Genomic DNA, 22,921 nt, shown 5'->3' with positions numbered 1-22,921 from the left:
GGATAGCATTTGAAATGTAAATAAAGAAAATATCAAAAAAATTGGCTTTAGAGCATTATTTAATTAGTGATTAATGGGTGGACCCAGCCCATTAAGGGCAGTGACACCTCTGAGCAGATGATCTTGAGTTCTATAAGAAAGCAGATTGAGTAAGCCATGGGAAGCAAGTCAGTAGGCAGTACCCTCCATGGCCTCTACATCTGCTCCTGCCTCCAGGTTCCCACGCTGCTTGAGCTCCTGTTTTCACTGCTTTTGATGACAAACTGTGATCTGGAGCTCAAAGTTGCCTTTGGTCATGATGTTTCATCACAGCAACAGTCACCCTATATAAGATACTCCCTGAGTCAGCTCTGCAGCCCTGATGTGTGTTTCCTGACACAATAAATGCTGCTATTCCTCCCCCAGAGGCATGGCAAGAGGAGCAGATCATAAAAACACAGACAGCCCAACAGCTGTGAGGGATTGGAAAGGGACTGACTGTTTGTTGGAAGGGCACCGGACGATGCTTCTTTCCGAGCTTTTTTTTCATTCTGCATCAATGCAAAAATAAGGTATAGTCCACATGCATAGTAAGAATGAGGTATGTAAAAAAAGAATGAGGTCACAGAGTGGGGAGATGGCTCAAAGTCAACCAAGATCTTTTGCAAAGGACCAGAGTTCAGTTTCCAGCATCCTCGTTGGACCCTCATCTCGTCTCTGCAAGTATTGCATACATTTGGAGCACATGAAGATAAGCAGGTTCATACACACACACACACACACACACACACACACACACACACACACAAATATAAAACCAAATAATTGCCAAACTCTTCAAAGAACCCTGTGCCTAACCCTCAGAACTGGTTAGGACATCTATTCCATTAATCTGAATTTAATCACCCACCAAGTTAAAAAAAACAAAACAAACAAAACTTCAGAGAAGTGACAGACAGAGCTATGGATGGACAAACATATGGATGAACAATTCTATATTTGCCTGGAAAAAAAGATAAATCCTCTCTAGGACTCCTCCACATCCCCAGTCCCATTCCATCACAGGGACCATGGTTCTGACCTGGGGGGGGGGGCTCTCCATTATCTCTCTCATGGGTCAGATGGCCCTGTGACTTTCAGATGGGTAACTGAGATAAACAGCAATCCAAAAGCAAGTGCTGAAGGCACTGCAGGAGAGAGTTGGTGTAGTGCCTTCAATAAACTGTGTTTACACCTGCCCAGAGCACCATCCACTTCTGTTGGTTCATTCCTTGGGGCTTAAGCAAGTTTTAAATATTTTAAAAGTATTTCTTCCAAGACTCTTGTACTTTTAGAAGGTCCATCCATTTTTAATCACAGTAAGCCAAAGCCAAGACAAATACAATGTGGAGGAAGGGGCATATGCTCTCTGGAATCTCCTGGGCTTCTTTCCATCTCCTCACTTTTAGCATGCCCATTGAGTTATATCTCTCTCTCTCTCTCTCTCTCTCTCTCTCACACACACACACACACACACACACACACACACATGCACAAACATCATATCATGAAGCATCCTTTTTCTCCTGTAGAAGTTGGAAACACTACCAGTAGGTCCTTGTGAACTAGTCTGACCTCACATTGTGCCATGCTTTCTGCTAATACTAAGCTTTAATCATATAAATCCCATCATGCTCACTTTTACATCTAAGTCTCAGATATCCTTCCTCTTTATGTACTCTGTGGTACATCTGTTCCTAACTTCATTCCATCCTACTGCTGGTTCTACAAGCATCTGGTTCTCCATCTACAGAAGCATTTCCTGCAAGCAGTACCTTGTGTGGCTCCTAAAGACTCATGTCTTCTGGTGGTTTACCTTTCAATGCTATGCAGAGTTAGCCAAGGATGACGTTCTATGGCTTCCCAGACTAACCATAGAGTGAATGGATTTCTGCTGTGTTTCCTCAGAATACTTTCTATAGAGCAGATAACATGGTGTAAGGAGATTCAGGAACCCATATAGAATAGTATCCAAGCCCCTTGTTTTCAATCACTTCCAACTTACAGGCCATCTGAAACTGTTCTGTGGCCAGGCAACATTTCAGTATGTCTCAGGTCAAGTCTTCACACAGTGCTGCCAGCTGCATCTGTGATTCCTGGTTCATGAAAACTGGGCAAGACAACACATGTTCATTGTTTTTTAAACTCTCATCTTTGGAGGTATTTATTATGCAGCATGAGATAATCAATGCAGCCCCCTTCTCACAAGTATAAAGGCTGTCCCAGGAGGGGCACAGGGTCCCTCACTGAGCTTCAAAGCCTCTGTTTCCTAACCTCCCATTGGCTTTACCAACTTCTAGTTCTAGTTTACTGAATTTCCTTGTCTATCACACTAGCTTCAAGAAGCCAATGGTCTTACCTCTGAAAGTTGCATGTAGCTGTAGTGATTAATTAGCATGAAGGACATGTATCAATATCAAAAGGGATAGCAGAAAGCACTCCTGCTATGTATCCTTAACGAAGAAAGATGAAGAAGTATCACTTCTCTGGGATTTGACCATTCATGAGGTCATAGCATCTGATGGATGTTTATGCCTGTGTGCTTCTTGAACCGTCTCTCTGAGATGTGCGGAAGATATGGCAAAGGACCCCGGAGGATACTGAAGGCAAGAACTACAATTTAAACATACTTTTGGTCTTCCCCCACAGACGTCAATGTAAGACAAAAAGAAGCAGAGAGTAAAAGGGGTCAGATATCAATAACACTGAAAGGGATGAACTGAGGCTCATTTTAGTAGAATCAAGACAGCCATAAACCTAAAGGGTAGTATTGTTAATTTGTATTAAATCTGGTTTGATACACATCCCCTCCCATATGCCTAGGCCTAACACAACTTCTGTAAAAGATATTGGAGAAAGAGAGTGTAGAGATAATCTATACAGTGCTGATCCATGACTGCTGACCTGAAACTAAATGGAAAGGGTCAGTCCTACACAATAATGTACATAAAATGGTTCCTTCTTGTCTCACACTGGGGTAAGCCTGAGACAATCTCCTTTCCCATGGATATACACACAGCATGTCCAGTGGGGCACATGATGTCTTCATCTTGGATCAAAGCAATCATTAATGAAAGGTATTACTACAGGCTTCCAATAGTCACAATATTGAGAAGCTCAGAAAACTGAACAAAATGTTACAGAATAAATCAAAAGCTATCTGGGGGAAGTGGAATGTATCCAGGAGGCTGGGGATAAACTACCCAAGTTAAACCTTCCTCATTTACAGTTTTAGAATAGCCACAAAAGAAAAAGAGACAAGGATATAAAAAAAAAGAGAGAGAGAGAGAGGGATCCCAGCAGGAGCAAGCATGCAGAGAGACTACAAATAGCAAGGTCAGAGTAGACAGATCAGCTCAAAGGCACCTCTCCCCAAACTGAACAAAACTCTAAGACCTCAGAGAAAATATTACAGTGTAGAATTCAGGACTAATGTCTGAAGTGCAACATGTATGCTGATGTGTAGAAAATGTGAAGAAAACAAATAGACAAAGAAAATGCTATAGAAAGGTCCCCAAGCTGAGGTAGATAGAATATCTATTATTACTACAGATGTCATGAACACGAATGGAAAAATGAGGTGCTCTTAATATTTAGCATAGCTGGCCATGAGTAGTTGTCTGGAGGTAAAGGAGCTTGCCACCAAGCCTGATGACATGGGTTCAATTCTCAGAGCCCACATGGTAGGAGAACCATCTCTAGGAAGTGATCTTCTGAGCTCCACACAGCAAATAAATGAATAAGGAAGTGTAAAGAACTTTTTAAAAGATTTAACATGAATATTTTATGAAACTGAAGATAAGGCAGCAACCCTAAAAGGGGGAAAATGGAAAATTAAATATTGAAAAGTACATTAACATCAGTTTCAACATTAAAAACGGAAAGACCAGAAACAGCCTTAGAAAGCATATGAGGTTGTTTCTAACTTAGACCCTACACCCTGGCCAAAACAATAGTCAAATTCCACTCAGCCTCTAAGATTGTAGACACTAGATACTTGCTTTTGCATGGTCCATCTTAAAATTCTGGAAGACATCTTCAGATGAGGATGGGGTGAGGGTCAGGAATTCTTAGGCAGAGCATCAGAGTCTAGAAACTTCAGAAGAACAGTGAAGGAGATGCCTCCATAGTTAGCAGAGTCATAATCTAGAGCACAGGCTGCCCTTTCTAGCACAGGGTACTGTGGTCTCCAGAAACCTTAGCACTCCACAGCATAAGAGGCTAGATGGAAGGATTCTGACACACGTCAGGGTCAGGCATGTGCGTGCAGCATTGCTGACAGACACTTGGAAATTGTAACTTTCTTAGTATTCGTAGATCTAAAATTTTGTGTGTGTGTGCTATTATTATTTTCACAGATTGGAAGCCATTTCTATCCATTTATAGAAATTGAATATACTTTGTACAACTTTGAGATGTCAACATTCTTCCTGTACAGTATTTGATGATACCCATCCCACCTTGCTGCACAGGTGACTGGTGGCATTTAATGATTTCCATTTCATGTTGCTGTGTTCTCCTGCCTAAGCTTTACATAATTCTTTGCTGCAGAGAGAAATTTTATTTCCCAAAGATGCATACCAATTCCTTCTCATCCTAGAGGCTGCTTCAGGAGATCCTTGGATGGTTGGTTTGGAGTATATGTGTGTGTATGTCTGTATGTGTGTGCACGTGCACATACACAAATGTACACGTGTTCATTTAAATGATAAGCATGGCATTAGCTCTGAGAAGAATGAATAACTCACTTTTAAGAAGAGAATAATATCATATATATATATATATATATATATGATATATATATATGATATATATATACATGACACAAGAAAGTCTTAAATCAATAAAAGAATACTTAGCCTGAAAATGGTTGTGTCCATTTGTCTAATCTAGGAACCTGCTTTATGGAACTTCTTGACCCCTCTGGCTGTGGAGAAGGGTTAGCTGAGTGAGAGACCCTGATCAGAAGGAGTGGTTGGGCACAGCCACATACACTGTGCAGTCAGAACAGCTTCTCACATTTTCTCCTAGTGCATCTGTTGTCTTCCATCGGATGCTACATTTATCTTTATATCTTTTTTGTGCTGGATCCAGGTCTATGACTGTGAGCCACACACATGGTCGGAAATAAATGAGGACAGAAGAGGACCAGTGTGTGCTTGAGGAACCAGAGTTCAGGTGCTCCAACTTTACACGACTCTCTGTCTTGTTAGTGTTCTGTTGCTGTGAGGAGACACCATGACCAGGACAACATATAGAAGAAAGCATGTAACTGTGGCCTGCTTACCTACATAGAACTCCAGGCATGCTAGTGTACTCTCTGACCCTGACACTTAGAAGGGAGAGTCAGGCAGATTGCTGGGACTTGCTGACCAACCAACCTATGTGAGGAAATCCTGGCTAGTGAGAGACTTTATCTCAAAAAGTAGGATAGATTAATGACACCTAATGATGCCTTCTGGCTTCTAACTATGTGTGTTTTACACACACACACACACACACACACACACACACACACACACACACACACACACCTGTGTAACAAACTACAGAGTACATAGACAACATTCCTATATTCACATGAAGATGTCCAGAGGCACACTTCTTTAACAAGTGAATGCCTATGGTTCCACCACCTGAGACAGTTCTTGACAGTTGGAGTTAGCAAATTAAAAACTTAGCAAATTAAGATGGCTTTAGTTTGCAAAGTAGTGGTGGCATATGCCATTAATCCCAGCACCTGGGAGGCAAAGGCAGGTGGATTTCTGGTCTACAGGGTGAATTCCAGGACAGCCAGGGCTATACAGAGAAACACTGTCTCTAAAAAACAAAATAAAAAAATAAAAAAAAAATTAAAAGATGACTTTGATTTAGAAATTAAAAAAAAATACTCTCAGGTAAAATCCAGTCAAATCTGTTCTAAATAGATTTGAGTTCGTAATAAATTTAACAAAGACCAATAGCCATTGACATGTAACTTCTGCAAAAACCTTAGATTCTTAAAAGATTCCTCACAAATATTTCCCTGGACTGCACTGCACATTGAAGTTGCTGAGAGTCCTAGGCTCTATAAGACCAAGTTCAGTCTCCGATGTGCAGGAGTGTGGTTTGACTGCCTCAGCTGACCATCCAAGTCTGCCTTCATGATTCACTGGGCAGTACAAGTAAGGCCTTAACGGGGGACTCCCTAATGCCACTTTTAATTTCCTGCGTGCAAAGAGTTTGTTTGAAACCAAACCCTGAACTATTCACCTCCAGTTTCATCTGAGGGCTAGGCCTCAGCATCTCCGGCGACGCCATGTCTCTCCGACTTTGGGAATTGTCAAGCCACACCTGGTGGAGTCACCAGACCCAGCCATCATCATCATCAGGAATGAACTTCTGGTTTATGACGGATGTCATTATTCCAGCTTGGATACCATTAAGGGGATACAGTCTGAGCCCCTTGACCCAGAGTGAATTATATTCAGATTGTGTTTTGCTGGGCAAATTTGATTAACTCCAAGACTCTTTCTGTTTGCAGTAAGCTTGCTTGGCAGCGGGGCTCTAGATTAACTCTTCAGTGGTCATTCTCATAGAATATCTCTTGTGTGTATAAATACTTCAGAAAGCATTTGGGCAGTGATACTGATACCCCAAGCTTTAGACCCCCCACAAAGGAATTGGGCCAGTCTGACTACATGGCTTGATTTATTTCTAATTCAGGGCAGATCTATACATGTACTCTCTGAATGACTGCAAAGAAATTTGCGTATTTACTGGGCATCTCCCTAGTGGATGAGTGTTTATGATGGAAGAGTTTGAACTATGGATTTTGCAGAGATGGGTCATAACCTGTTCCCATTTTGTCTATTTTGTCTGTTTTTAACTATTGCCAGAAACAACCTGGGGTACTGTACTGAGGCTGTCCAACACATACTTCATGACTACTGAGGAAAATGGATTGTCAAATAAGCTGCCCCTGTTCTGACAAGCTAGCATGGAGTGATAATCTACTGTAACATCATGCTTCATTATCCATTATTCTCCTTCCCAGGAAGTTTTGCAGTGTGTTTCTGTTTTCTTATTATCCGCGTCCTCAGAGCTATGGAGATGGGTGTTTTATGTTAAAGATAAAGCCTTCATTAATTTGTCAGTGCTTTGCCAACTAGAATGAGAGAAAACAAAAGAGGGCTGACATTGCTCCCCCAGATACTTCACTGCAGCTGGTAAATTCTGCTGGCTCCAGGGGAATTAACTGTACATAAGTAATGGCCTGAGCAGGTTTACAATGGGTCTATATCCATATCAAATAACTGTGGCTAATGGGGAGAAGTTCAAAGATTTCTGAATATAGACTGCCTCACATGACACCAGCCAGGCTCTACCAAGTTGCGAGTTTGCTTACGAGTAGCTGAACCAGAGTTGCTTTCTAACCACCTATATAGTTCTTCCCCCATCAATGAGATTTGTTCAAAGTTATGATCCTTTTAGCTGGTGATGACACCACCAGCTTATCATCTATCCTTGCCTTTGGGGGTCACTTTACACCCAAGCTGAAATGCACATCCCTTTCTCATAAATCTGCTGGTCATCAGAAACTCTTCTTTCAAGAGGTGTCTCTCCATAGTCTCTGCTCAGTTTTGACAGGATCGTTTCTGTTGTTAAACTCTGCAAGGTTTTTCTGTATTCTGAATACTAGTCCTAAATCAGATACACACTGTGCAGTTTTCTTACCATGGGGGTCTGTCTTCGCTGTGCCGATTGTGTCCTTCGCAGGAGTTTTTTAGTTTGCTAAATCTTATTTTCTTCTCATTGTTACTATTAATGCTTTTATTTCTTGTGGTTTTGGTGTCTCATCTACAAAATAATTGCTGTTTCTGTCTTCCTCTGTGTTTTCCTCTATCACTTTTAATACTTTCAGCCCTTAACATTTTCTGGCTTGGATACATTCTGAGTGGTTTGTTTTATTGTATTGGAGAGTTTTTTTGGCTCTTTTAAAAATTCTTTTTTCATTCTTTCTGTGTGAGAGTGTTTGCCTGTTTGTATGTATATGTGCCACATGTTTGCCTAGTGCCCTCAGAAGTCAGAATAAAGGATTGGATTCCCTGGAACTGGAGTTAGAGAGGGTCACACCCTGTCGTGAGCGTGCTGGGAACCAAACAAGGGTCTTCATCAAGAACAGCAGATGCTCGTAAGCACTGAGACTGTCTCTTGAGCATTAGAATAAATACTTAAGCAATACTGATCTGTTAAATCCTTACTCACTTTTATTTTCTCAAGGCTCTGTGAGTTTTCATGATAGAGACTGTTTTTTTTTTTTTTTTCACTTCTTTGAATTAATTGATGGTTTTTTTTTTTTTTTTTTTTTTTTTTTTTTTTTTTTTTTTTTTTTTTTTGGCTAGGGATACTGATAGTGGGAACTCCCATAAGTCCTTTCCTAGACTTCTTTGTATTGGTGTACTAAAATGTTGCTGAATTTGCCTGCTTGCTTAGTGTACTTAGGCATTACATCACTAACATATCAGTTCTAATAGCCGTGGCTTGTTTTAATTGAAATAATTGTCTTCCTTTTTTTTTTTATTTAAGTTTTAAGAGTTCTTTGTGAATTTTTCTAAAGCTGCACATTGTCTCACAGGCATTTGCATTTTTTCCTTCTGAGTCTGTGTTTTATTTACTTTTAAAACGCTCATTGAAAAATGACTACTTATAGTCATGTAGATTTTACAAGATACAGAATGATCTGCCTTTTAGAAGAATGAAAACTGATGAAAATTCTTTGTTTAGTATATTTTTGCTTTAATTAAGCTTGTTGACAGTTTAATCCCTTCAAAATCTTAAAAAAAAAAAAAACAAAAACTTTGTGGTGAGAACATTTGAAATGTACTCCGCAGCTATTGTGCAATGTACAGTATGCTTGTTACTTATCATTAACTAATGCAGTAGACTTCAGAAACTAGAGGGGTCCGTGCCCTGTTTCAGACCACACACCTTTTGACTGTCATCTCGGCACAATCATCCTCCCCTCTGCCTCTAAAATTTGATTTAACTTCACTCAAAGAACAGTTTCTGTTCAGGATCTCGCTTACAATACCCAGCAGGATGCTTGGAGAACTTATCTGTGTTTCCACAAATAATGGAATCATTGTCTATCTTTTTAAAAACTCCATTCACTCTATATATTTACCTCCACTTTCTTTTTCCTTCTATTCATGATAAAGACTTAGATTAACTCCGCATCTTGACTGTATCAGTCCATTTTCCACTGCTATAATGAAACACTAGAGGCAGGCTAACTTCCAAAAGAAAAGAGGTTTATTTAATTGCAGTTTGTTTCATTCTGTGTTTGGGAGCCTGAGAGTTCAAATAGCCTGCACAGGTTCTTATGAAGCTCTCCCTGTCTGTGTCACCTCATGGCTAATGACAATGACCTCAGTGTGTGTGCCTGTGTATATGCCTCTGTGTGTGTGTGTGTGTGTGTGTGCACTTGGTCCTTTGCTGATAAACACTGAAACAATGTATAATATATATGATTAATTACCCTGTAATAAGACACCTTTCCATAATCACAATAGTTTGGGGAGGTTATTTTTATTTTTATTCTTTCAAGTTTGGTGTCTAAGCAATAATATCATCTTCAAACAAATGCAATTTTATTCCTTCCTTCATAAAAATTTTAATTGTAATTATTAGTTTACAGAACAGGGGACTGAGGCATAAAGAAGGTAAGCTACTCTTTCTCAGCCATCTGGCTCTTTACTACCAGAATCAGGATGTAAACTCAAAATTCATGATCTATCCAGAGCCTGAGGTCTAAGACATTATGCCACCAAATGTTTATGAATGTCCCCAGAATTTTCAGGTCATAAATTCACAATGAATGATACCAGTCTGTGCAGGGAAGACGTTCCTGCAGCTAGTATAGATTGCAGGTAAAGGCAGATACAGCTGATGGGTAAGTATACTTGAGGAATAAATAGCAAAGCACTTCTGAAGAGATATATCAGTCCTAGTGCAATGAAGATGTAGACTCCATAGTCTCAAACACTGTTTGTATTGTATTTTCTTTTTGAAGGAAAGTGAAAAAAAAGATCATGAACACCAATTTAAGGAAGCATTGTTCTGAATCACTACAAATCATGTCGAGGGCTTGAAACTGTAATGACCCCAAAACATTAGAACTGGACGGCTATCCTGAGTCTAATCAAGTCATTATCTCAGAACAATCAATTGAAGGTCACTTCACGCAGTGGCAAGGGGATCCGCTGGGGTCTACTCTTTCCTGCAGTAAATGAAAGGTTATTTGGGGACATAATGTCTGATTTTATGCACAGTATGAGAAGTCAGAAATTACTTTGAAAATCACCACCTTGAAATCAACAGGAATACTTTACAGGTACTGCCTTGATTGCGAGGCTTATTGCATTCCATTAATGAGGTATTAAACTTTAACGCATTTGTAAAAGACCTGGAAAACCCTCGTGACTTCCAGCCTCATTTCATTGCACAGAAGAGCATCTTTCTACCTAAAACAAACTTTCAAATATATCTATATACATTTAAATTAAATTAAATATATTTTTATATTTTCATATTAAATAATAGTATTATATAACATGGAATAATAAATATAACAGGTTAAAATATAAATATGTGTGAATGTAATATTTTGTCTTTTCTTTAAGAATCTCATATCTGTATATAATTCATTCTGCTCATTTTTATCCCTATCTCCCTTCCAACTTCTCCCAAACCCCTCATGTTTCCATTTCAACTCTACGTCCTCTTCTATTTTACTTATTTTTTACCCAATTGGCTCAATGAGCCTTGTAAATATACACTTGCATGAGAAGCTAATCATCCACTGGAGTACCAGATCTCCAAAGAATGACTCTCTTTCCACAGCAACTGTCAAATAGCAATAGGACTTCAGTTTTGTGTAAGCACCCCTCTCCTTCATTCCTGGTGAGCTGCTCTCTGGCTTGATCTCGGGCTAGTCTGATGGTAGCAATCGCAGATGCTCTGTGTTCATGAAAGCACCAGCCCGGTCATGTCCACAAACACTGTTTAGCATTAGTCCCCACCAACCTCCACCTTTGAAAGTCTCTTGGCTCCCTCGTTTTCTGAGCCTGGGGGAAGAGAATTTGTAAAATAGCTGTGTCGTTTGTGGTTGAGCAATGCACAGACATGTATTCTTTTCTGTCTGACTAGCTGTGATGCTTTATCAGGTACCACCCACTGCACAAACAAGCTTCTCTTGTGAGGACTGAGAGCTGCAGTAATCTGCAGGTACAGAGAGTCCTATTTAGGAAGCCATTTGGTTCTATGTCCATCTAGATAATTAATACTAGGTTCTGCCCTAGGGCTTTTAAATAGTCTAACCATGGGTTCTTAGTCAGATTCACAGTACCGAGAATGAATGTCTTCCTGTAGCATAGGCCTTAAATCCGGTCAGGAAGAAGTTAGTCAAACCCATAATATTCACTCCACCCATGGGTATACACCATCAGTTTGGCCATTGTTGCCGGTTGGTGACTCCAGCAGACTGCGTGGCACCTTCACCTTCTATACCACAGAAGCTGGCCGGTATGGAGAGAGTTTCCAGGTCCTAGCTTGGCTTCTCCAAGTCCTGTGATGGAAGCGAATCGTGTTTTCAGCACTAGGCTCTCATAAACCCACCAGTTTATTTTACTTTGGATATTATAATATAATTACATCATTTCCTTTCTATTCCTCAAGTTCAAAACTCCCATATGCCACTCCTTGCTCCCTTTCAAATCCATGACCACTTTTCTCATTAATTATTGTCACATGCATATATGGATATACATATATATTCCTAAATATAACTTGCTCAATCTGTATACCGTTCCTTGTTCATTTGCTTTCATGGTCAGCCATTTGGGATAGATAACCTACTGGTATGCTCTTCTCCGAGAAAGGCCATTTCTCTCACCCCGAGCATTCCTTACTTACCTTAATTCTTTGTGCAGGGTTGAGGCTTGCTGATCTTTTTGTTCCTGTTCACTTTGGCATATTTATTGTTGTTGTCCATGTCGTTGAGTCTTTATGGGTGTACCATGTGACATTACTAGGAGACACGATTTCATATATACTTCCCTGATCTTCTGGCTCTTATAATCTTTTCTGACCCTCTTCCACCATGTTCTCTGAGACTTAAATGGAGAGGTGTGTTCGTAGACTTATCTACCAGGACTGGGCTCCTTAGCTGCGTGTTTTGACTAGATGGGTTGTTCTGTAATGATTTCTGTTTGTGACAAAGAGAAGTTTCCTTGATGAGGGGTGAAGGTGTAAGGATGAATACTTGGAGTATAGTTGGGGGTTATGCTGGTTTAGTAAATGGTGATTCTAAGTGCTCTTTCAAGATCTACACTAGTACTGAATAAGTTGGCTAGGTTTCTAGTAACAGACATTATTTTCCTCTTGCTGAGCATGTCTTTAGTCCAATTAGAGTGCTGTTGCTGCCAAGGTATGAGAACAGGCTCTCCATCCTTGGGGCTATTGAACTATGTTGGTTTTTATAATGGTCCACAGACATCACTGACAAACCCCACTGTTTTAAAAAAGCACTGAGTCCTCTACTGCATTTTGATTAAGGATAGTTTTAGTAAACTAAGAATCTGATAGAAATGATAATCAGCTAAAAGAGTTGGAAATATTAGTCTTTGTGTTAAGTAAGTTAATAAAATAGTAATACATAGTGTCAGATGATAACCTGGTAAAATAAGAGCTGGTAATCTTTGATAGCTTCTACCTTCCCTCCTTAGCAAAGATGAGCACATGAGAGAAACAAATTTGGGGCCTAAAATATGAAATAAAGCTGCATTGGATTGTGCAATATAGAACAAGGGATGAACACCTTCCAGTACAGTGGAATCTTAGAGGTGTTTTGGATCCAGAGTGTATGACTGTGATTATAGCAGGAGCCAATACAGCACATAGTCACTATTACAGAGAGACTGCACTGCCGTTGTGATAAGAATTACATGCACAACCACTCAAAGGAAGGAGTTAGGTTATTCAATTATACAGACAGGCAAATGGACTGAGTGCCATACATGATGTACCTGAAGTCCTGGATGGAGCATGTTGTATTTCTGGAAGTCTGATTCCAAAGCTGGGGCATTCCATGTGTTCCTATACTCATCACTGGTGGAGACATATGCTCGGGTAGCTAACTGATGTGAATGAAAGGTACAAATTGATGTCTAAGAGTTAGGCACGATAGAGCTCCTGGGAAGAGGGCAGCATCATGATTGTTCTTTATGAAGGATTGTTCTTTTCCCATTTAAAATCATCGAGTGGTTAAAGATAGAATCTGTCTGCTAGCTAACAGTCTCCCTAATGGGGACTTTGTAAAAATCAAATCCCCACAACTAGTCCTTTTATATTTTTCTCCTAAGAAATAAGTGGGTCATTTTCAGTAACATCTGTGTCAACTATGGAAAAATGAAATAGGTGCTATTGCTCAGAGTTGACTATTTTTTCTTTGTCCTCTGCTCAAATCTTTGGCGTATAGATACATACTATAAAAAGAACAAAGAAAAGTACCAAGATTAAACGTCGTTGTTGTTGGGATGCAGTCCTTTAAACCTAAGAAACAGGGACACTGATATGTAAAAGCACAGAAATGACCCTCTCAAATAAGCTTTATTATCTGATTACACAGATCGAGAAACATTTAGAACAACATATAAATTGCCTAAGCTAAGTCCCAGATGGACTGTACTGTGTCCCCTGCATTCTGAATCCAAAACGGAGGAAGCCTTTTATGCTTCTCTGCAGTCAATAACAGTTGAAAACAAGTTGACATTGCTCTACCAATGTCTGATAAATCAGACTTTAAGTCACATTTGATGCTACCACATGCCTGCAGTGTAGACTTTCCCAACAACTTCTCACTGCATGGTAAGGAGTGGGCTGGGAGGAAAGGGCAGCTCCCTTCTCAGCCAGAAATAAATGATCAGTGGGAAACCCTGCAGTCCAAAGTGCCTGCTACTTACATTCTGTGCAACTCGGGGTACACTGCTCCCCTTGTCCCCAAGTCCTCCTCTGCCTTGCAAGCATCAGTGCAGATGGGCATTTGCTGACCAGCAAGCCCTGGCTCATGCAGGCACCACTCTTTGTTTTATTGTTTTATTATTAATTAGCATAACGAGTAATGGTTTAGTGATGGTCATTTCACGCATGCGTGTCATTCTGCCACAATGCCCTTCCTCACTTCCCCTCCCTGTTTTCCTGAAATATTCTCAAAATACTTCCAGATGATTCTCTAGAATTCAACGGAATGCATAATAACTGCCCCCTTCCAGTCACCATTTTTATCAGTTTGGGTTTTCTCTTTGTTAAGTATATCTAAGGGGTTTTTCAATCTTGTTTATTTTTCAGAGATTCAACTCTAATTCACCAATTTCTATATATCATTTTAAAGGTTTATTAATTTCTATCCTGATCAATATTACTTCTTGCTGTCTACTGCCCTTGAGTTTGGATTGTTCTTGGGTTTTTTTGGTTTTTGGTTTTTGGTTTTTGTTGTTTTTTTTCGAGACAGGGATTCTCTGTATAGCCCTGGCTGTCCTGGAACTCACTTTGTAGACTAGGCTGACCTCGAACTCAGAAATCTGCCTGCTTCTGCCTCCCGAGTGCGAGTGCTGGGATTAAAGGTGTGCACCACCACACCCAGCTTGTTCTTGAGATGTACTATTAGGTTATTTGTTTGAGCTTTCTCTTAATTGTTAATGTGAACACGCACAGCTATGAACTCTCCTTTTAAAATTGTATTGCAATATCCCAAATCATAAACCATAGTTTTATTTCTAGTGGAAGCTAGAAATTTTCAAACCTTTTCTCTAATTTCTTCATTAGTTCGTTCAGTCTCTGTGAATTTATTTATATTCATCTTCTACAGTTTTTCTCACCATTGATATCCAGGTCATTCATTCATGGCCTGATAAGACAGAACTGGTGATTGAGATTACTTGTATGTGATAAGGTTTTTGTATAGCCTGTATATATATTCTATTTTAGAGAATGATCTTTGGACTATGATAATATGTATTCTGTTCCCTTTAGAGGTGTGTGTGTGTGTGTGTGTGTGTGTGTGTGTGTGTGTCTGTCCTGGCTAGGCTTTGCCAATTTGACACAAGCTAGACTCATTTGAAAGAAAAAACCTCAACTGAGAAAATGTCCCCACCACATTGGCCTGTGGGAATGTCTGTGAGCTGTGTTATTGATTAATGATGGATTGGCCTGTGGGAATGTCTATAAGCTGTTTTACTGATTCAAGATTGATTGGCCTGTGGGGAGATCTGTGTGCTTTTTTTCATGACTAATGTGTGATAAGTGAGAGATGGCCCTGGGCTGTATAAGAAAGTAGACTGAGCAAGCCATGTAAACATCATCCCCCATGACCTCTGCTTCAGTTTCTCCTCCAGGTTCCTGCTAGAGTTCATGCCTTAACTTCCTTCAGTGATGTACTGAGGTATGGGAGCTGTAGTGAACGAAGTCCCCTCCTCCTTAAGTTGCTCTGTGTCATACTGTTTTACCACAGCAACAAAAGCCCACGATAATGTGGACTATATTTCATCTATGTTATAGTTTAATTGCTAGGCTTCTTTCTTAATTTTACATTTGGATGACTTATATAAAGCTTATTTCTAGACTCTTCTAACACTTTATATCTATTAGTATTTGTTTTACTGAAACAGGTGATAGTATTTAATGGATACATATTTAAAATTAATATACCTTAGATGAATATATCCCTTTATTACTAAGCAATGGCTTTCTTTACCTCTTAGAATTGATTTTTATCTGAATTCTACTTCATTAGAAACTATACTAGCTGCATTGAATTTTGGGGGGCTGAATTCTTGAAGAATGTATTGTATCTTTGGATGAATAGTCTGTGGGTGTCTTTTCCAGTGACAGATGCTTCTTGGAGACCACAACACCTGGATCCAGTTTTCTTTAACCCAGCCAGCTTGCCTTTATCATTTAATTGATGAATTGAGGTTGTACTGGCTAATTTTGTGTCAACTTGACACAGCTGGAGTTATCACAAAGAAAGGAGCTTTAGTTGGGGAAATGCCTCCATGAGATCCAGCTGTTTGGCATTTTCTCAATTAGTGATCAAGGGGGGAGGGCCCCTTGTGGGTGGGACCATCTCTGGGCTGGTAGTCTTGGTTCTATAAGAGAGCAGGCTGAGCAAGCCAGGGGAAGCAAGCCAGTAAAGAACATCCCTCCATGGCCTCTGCATCAGCTCCTGCTTTCTGACCTGCTTGAGTTCCAGTCCTGACTTCCTTTGGTGATAAACAGCAATGTGGAAAATGTAAGCTGAATAAACCCTTTCCTCCCCAACTTGCTTCTTGGTCATGATGTTTGTGCAGGAATAGAAGTCCTGACTAAGACAGAGGTCATTTACATTTAAGGTTGTTATGGAAAGATGGTTACTAATTACTGCAAAGTTTGGTTGTTTTCTTATTATATCAAAGGTAATCTCAGATACGATGGCTTGTTTCCCACATAGATGCTATTGTTTCCCTCCACACACCCTTCCTTGGGTTCCCTTTCCTTCTCTGCTTTCTGAAAAACTTTTCCTGGTCTCTTTTTAGTGTTAGGGTTTGCTGATTTACTGTGGTGACTGTATGGATGGTCATCCTAAATTGTCCTCTTTTCTCTTTTCTCTCCCATGATTTTTTTCTTGCTCACACTCCTGCATTAGAGACTCTCTTTCTGAGTATATAATATTTCATGAGATATCTTCTACAGAGCTGTCTTGATGGTCTTGAACTTCCTTACGTTGCGTTCCAATTAGACTCCTAGTGGTTTGTTGTTCTTGGGGCTTTTTTGTTTTTTGTTTGTTTGTTTGGAATTGTTGTTGTTATTTTGAAATGAAAATAGAAGATTTGGATTTGTTTGTAAGAAGGCAGAAGTGGGAAAGGGACAAGAGAGGGATATTGGAGGTGGAAAATAACCAAAATTCATGATTCATGTACGTGTGTGTGTGTGTGTGTGTGTGTGTGCTTGTGAACGTGTGTATGTACTTTTCAGATAATATTTTTAAAGATTTATTTTTAAGTGTATATGTGTGAAGGCATAGGTGTATGCATACATACCACATGCATGAAAGCACCTATGGATGTTGAAAAAGAGCACTGGAGTCCGTGGCACTGATGTTATAGTGTGTTACAGAGCTTAAGGGTGCTGTTCCTAGTATTGAAAGTAGAATCTGGATCTTCTACAAGAACAGCAGATGCTCTTAAGCACTGAACCTTTGCTCCATTCCCCTAAGTATATGTTATTTATTTCTTTTAAAAAGTACCCCCCCCAAAAAACTAAGGAAGAAAGGAATCTCAGATTACAAAGACACACAAGAAATGAGACTTCAGAAATGTAACTTTAGTGACACATTAATTAATTAATTAATTAATTTCATCATCGATTGGATGCTTGTACTTGAAGATGATGCAGTAACATCCGTGTCTGATTTGCCAAAACCAATTAATATTTCTATATGCAGAAAACTAAATGCTAAAAGAAAAATTCAGTATAGACTCATAGCATTCTTAAAAATCTTATGTAAACTCCATTAAGGGGAAAAAAAGGAAGAAAAGGAGAGAGAGAGACAGACAGACAGACAGACAGAGCAAACAGTCCAATGTGAATAGCCCACAGACCATGTCAGAGGAACAATGGAAAGTCCCACCTTCTGTTACCACATGGCTCTCCTGGATAGTACATTTCCTTAGACAGGAAAGGAAGAGAAGAGAGAGAGAGAGACTCACTCATTCTCATCTAAATCCATACACATGACACAAATAACTGTCCATTGTGTGTAGTGCAGTAGTTTTTTAGTGATCTTCAAAGCAGAATTTACAGACAGCTTTTGTCAGTACCTAAATAGCACTTTGTTTTTAAGTCATGAAGCTGTGTGCCTATATTCCCCACACTTCTGTTGTAAGATTACCTCTGATTTAAATTTCACATCCTCTAATACTTCCCTTATTTCCTAGGTTGTGCCGTTCAGCTGATTTAATTTTTAAATCTTGTTGCGACTTCTTCCCCTTTGCACAGCCTTCCCACTCTGCGCTTCTTTGACTACACACAGACGTGCTGACTAGAAGATGCCGCCCATGCTTTTCAGGTTCTAGTTCTCTAGTTATACACTAATTAAGGGAATCAGACTTTGACAAATATGCAACCTTATTCAAAACAGAGGTGTGTGGGTGGTCAACAAACCACTCTTTGACAGACATAGCAGAAATTCGCCTTGAAGGGGAAGATGAGAAGAGAAATCAAGGTGATGTAGGCCGTGTAGAGATGGCTCAGCACTTAGGAGCACTTAACTATTCTTGCATGGGAGCTTGAGTCTTGTTCCCAGCATGCATATTGTGGCTCACAACCATCAGTGTATAAGGTATACTGTGTATATTCCAGCATAAGGGAATTCAAAAACTTCTTTTGACTTCCTCGGGCACCAGGCAGACATAGGCATACATACAGGCAAAACTCCTATATATGTAAGGTAAATAACTCAAAATAATTTTTGGAAAAGGCATAGCTCAGCAGCCTGAGAGTGTGTTCAGTTTGGGACACACACAGACCCACAGAAACATACAAAGACATACACACACATCTACACACTGGGTTTTGGACATCCAAGGTCACCCTGCTACCAATTAGACTAGGATTTGAAACTCTGCTTTTGAGTTAAAATAACTTTAAAATCGTATGCTCAAAACTTCACGATGAGAGCCCCTGTGCCAGTGACATCTTTTTCAGAACTTTTTCTGTATCTGGTTTCCATCCATGCTTTGGGCCTTCCAGGAACAACACTACCAATGAGAATAACTGAGGTCCATTCTACAAGCACTATAGAAAAATGCATCTTATAGAGCCTGCCTTGAGCACCAAAGTAGCCAGAAAGAAAGAGACTTTTCTAATCAGAGGGCTGCATAGAGAGCCCTGGTTAAACTAAATGGGTCATAAAATGAAACCAAAAGTGAAGAACATGACAAAGTATCAATGAATCTGAGGAGAGTTCACAAGGCTGGAAGGGTGATGAGAGAATGGTGGGGAGAGAGAAATCACAGAACAATGTTTATGTTTGTGGGAATTGTCAAACAACAAAATAACTCTTAAAAGAGATACGGGAGAAAGAGTGTTGAGCCACGGCTTCTGAAGGAGAGGAGTCCTGAGGTATATACAGAAAGCAAAAGGCATAAACCCTGAGCACACCGTCAACACTGGTAGCAGGTGCTGATTCTGAAAGTTCAGGTGCCTCTCTGTGGTTGTTCTAAGCATCTGGTATGTAAGTCTCTGCCTTTTGCTTTGGTGAAATCACAGCCCAGAGACTAAATCAATACTCATATTCTTGATTTGAAGACAAGTTTTTATAGGAACTGAGGAAATGGGAAAATGTGGAAGCCCCATTCATCTGTTTGTCTGTCCATCCACCCATCCATCCACGCATCCATCAGCCCTGTATCCATCCATCCATCCATCCATCCACCCATCCATCCATCCAAGAAGGTTGTTCAGCTTAGCTGTTTGCTCATTCTCATGGCAGAGAAGGATAGACTCAGGGGGAAATGATCATGTTCCCAGTTATTATTTGAATAAAACTAAGTGATTCCTCAAAATAAGGAAGGAAACTTGACCCAGAAAGGAAATTACATACATTAATCATCACTTTTATTTATGATTATCATCAGATACAGTGAGAACTCGGACTGTGGGTAACACATTCTTCCTGAGTGAGATGGATAGAATCAGAAGTGGGTTCAAGGAGTAAAATCAAGGATAGGGAGGAGAGTGTCCCGTCTCCCAATGCTGTCTATTTCTAAGCGCTACAGGAGCTATGCATGATGAGATATTATTGTCTAGCAGTCATGGCTAGTGCTCTGTCAGGTCTAGCAACAGATGCATAGCATGATAAGTAATGGGTAGCAATTACAGAGGTCTGAGCATGATTGTAGACTGTTTCCTCAGTTTTAATCTTTCAGTCTGATAGCCACATAAGTCAATGGGAAAACATCACTGAAAGGCATTCAAATGGAGAGCCTATTGACCATTCCAAGACTGAAGGCCTGACTGTGTTATCAACCATCTCTCTCAAGTGGACCTCCTCTGGGGCAATTATCTCTTTAATAGCTATGAAATGATCCTTGGAGATAGCATGTCCAGACTGTTGCTACTAGAGGCTTTCCTCAGACACAATCCCATTTGACACTATAAACAAATCAGAAGTCTGTGCTGGATAAGAAGCCCTAATATGACCTGGTTTGATCAAGGATAGCTCAGACCTTGTACCCTGATTGACCCCAGAAGCTCCGAGGACAGATTGTCACATGACAAGGAAACATGCCTAGAAGGGTTATGCCATCATCCAAGGCCAGGTGGCAAGAGTTGTCACAGTTACCCAAGCTTCAGTTCATCTCCCACAGTCCTGTGGCTGGTAGTCCATGTTCCTTTAGAAATAAAAATCAGAGACTTGCAACTGGGTTGGCTATACTTCTTCCACTAATCACAAGTCTCTCTGTCTCTGTCTCTGTCTCTCTGTGTGTGTGTGTGTGTGTGTGTGTGTGTGTGTGTGTGTGTGTGATTGTATGGACCCATGTGATCACCAGTACCTGTGCATGTGTGGAGGCCAGAAGCATGTATAAAGTGTACTCCTGTATCACAGTCTTCATATTCCTTTCAGGCAATATATTTCCCAGAAACTGTGGTTTCTATTTCCTTAGCTAGGCTGGAAGCAAATACTGCTACAGGGCCTGCTTCAGCTTGGAGCTGTAGTTACAGGTCTATACATGATACCTAACTTGCTACATGAGTGCTGGGATCTGATCACCATCCTCATGATTGTGCAGCCAGTGTTTATGACTGCTGAGCATCTCTCCAGTCCACCTTTTGGCTATTCTCCTTTCTTTACTTCCTTATGTCAAGCAACTTGCAGAACAATGGTTTTCAATGCCTCGGGAGTTTGCCAACAGCATGATGTTAACAATCTGGATCCCACTGCATAATTAATAAAATAAAATTTCCTAGAACAGAAGGTAAGATCAAAACCTTTGTAACACCTTCCAGCTGATTCTACAGTAGCTTGCCAAGCAGTGGCCTCAGGATTTGACACTAAGATTATAGTTCTGACGATGTTATGTCTTAGAAAATCTTGAAATGTAAAACTTCATGTACTGTGCAGAAAAATATGGGTCTGATATTTAACTTATTATATAGGTGAGATGACCATAAATGTGAGAAACTATGAAATTTGTCAGCATAGTCTGAGTTATCTGCGTAAATTCTTACTAGCCTCATTTTACAGATTTCTACTTGAAATCCATTCCTATACACTATCATGTGACCACAACCTCCAATAGAGAAGTTGATGGAAGCATTATTAATAATCTTCATTCAATTATCTGTCCATATGTAAACATCTGCAAGGAAGAATTTGCCAGAAGACTTGGCCTAAATATGAAAACTGTTCTTTAAAAGTCTCTTGGAAAAAGATCAATATGTATACATTAACCTTGTAATATTTAAAATGAAAAAAATGCATCCAAATGAGGCAAAGAAGATATGATTTTGATTTTAAAATAATTTATAATTAAATAAATAATTCATAGATATTTCATTTCACATAAAACCATACTGTATTTATATTATTAGACACCCTTTTTCCTATCCCAACTTCTCTCATGCACTTTGGCTGAAGTATGTGATATCTCCAGTAATAGGGTGTTACCTTTATATTCTGGAAGACAACCAAAAGCAATGGTAATAGGCTATATTGTTTTAGGGGGTCTTTTGAACCCCTCTGACCAATGGCTTGAAGGGAGGTGTTTCCTGCCTAATCCCGGCTTATTGTTGTTCTTGTCGTATATTTTATGGCTCTTTGGTAAGCATTATTCCTCCATATACATTATATATGTGTGTGTTATTATGTGCTCATCACATTTCTAATAATCTTTTGTTTTATTTATCCTTTTCTCCTCCCTCTATATTATACTCCCTCCCCTATTCCCAACTACCACTTCCCTGCTTATTTTTACATTTTCTCACAGTCACATTTTTATTGAGAAGGATCAAGATTAGGAATATATATATATATATATATATATATATATATATATATATATATATATATATATATNATATATATATATATATATATATATATATATATATAATATAAATATGTCAGCAAGATTAAAACTTGAGTCAAATACCAGAGTAATATTTTAAGTAAATTAAAACAGTGGATCATGAGTGTACTCCCCTTATCAGTGGACAAATCTATTTAGAAAGAAAAAGGAAAGTTATGTTAGGGAACAGCAGTTGGTCAGTGGAGATGAGTGTGTCTTTGAAAGATATATTGGGATCTCTCTCTCTCTCTCTCTCTCTCTCTCTCTCCCTCCCTCCCTCCCTCCCTCCCTCCCTCCCTCCCTCCTGCTTTACTACAACATAAATAACTTCCTCTGACACACTATTCTGTCATCACAATAGACTTTTTCCCACAAACCTAAAAGAATAAAGTCAGTTGACAGGGAAGTGAAGACTCTGAAACCACGAGCTAAGATAAGAAGTCTTTGCAGTGGTCCATGGCCATCTTGGGTGATGGTGTATACTGATGAAAACATGCCAATGTAAGTGCTTTACAAAATAAACTTATCCCAGAGTAATACATCCTTGATATGTGAGCTCGTCCAGAGTAAAGAAAAATAAAATGAGATAAAAAGGAAATGTAACTCAAATTAGAAAAGCCACTCATTTGAAAGGTTTTTAAATAATGATTGCCGCCTCTTCAGCTCTGCTTTTCTTTTATTTAAATGAAATATGGGCACACCTTTTTTATGAAAAGGGGATTTCTGCTCTTTATCTCCTCAGCCAAGTGACTGAG

General features: G+C 39.5%; 1 long non-coding RNA gene across 2 annotated transcripts in view; it reads right to left on the bottom strand.

Annotated features, from left to right (window-relative positions):
* LOC110328534 overlaps nt 1-22,921 on the bottom strand; it is a 108,841-nt gene that overhangs the window by 52,521 nt on the left and 33,399 nt on the right. Inside the window, exons 2-4 of one of the 2 annotated variants that reach the window (XR_002380863.1) lie at nt 11,974-13,544; nt 11,502-11,626; nt 10,071-11,126 (exon numbers count right to left, since the gene is read on the bottom strand). This is a non-coding gene — a long non-coding RNA (uncharacterized LOC110328534). Of the gene's footprint in view, nt 1-10,070; nt 11,127-11,501; nt 11,627-11,973; nt 13,545-22,921 lie in introns of those variants that run through there. The other variant, XR_002380864.1, reaches the window with a different exon arrangement.

Source organism: Mus pahari, chromosome 10 (genome assembly GCF_900095145.1).
Source record: "Mus pahari chromosome 10, PAHARI_EIJ_v1.1, whole genome shotgun sequence".
Classification (NCBI taxonomy): Eukaryota; Metazoa; Chordata; class Mammalia; order Rodentia; family Muridae; genus Mus; species Mus pahari.
Note: the sequence above shows the minus strand (reverse complement) of the source record. Positions and strands in the feature narration are given on the sequence as shown.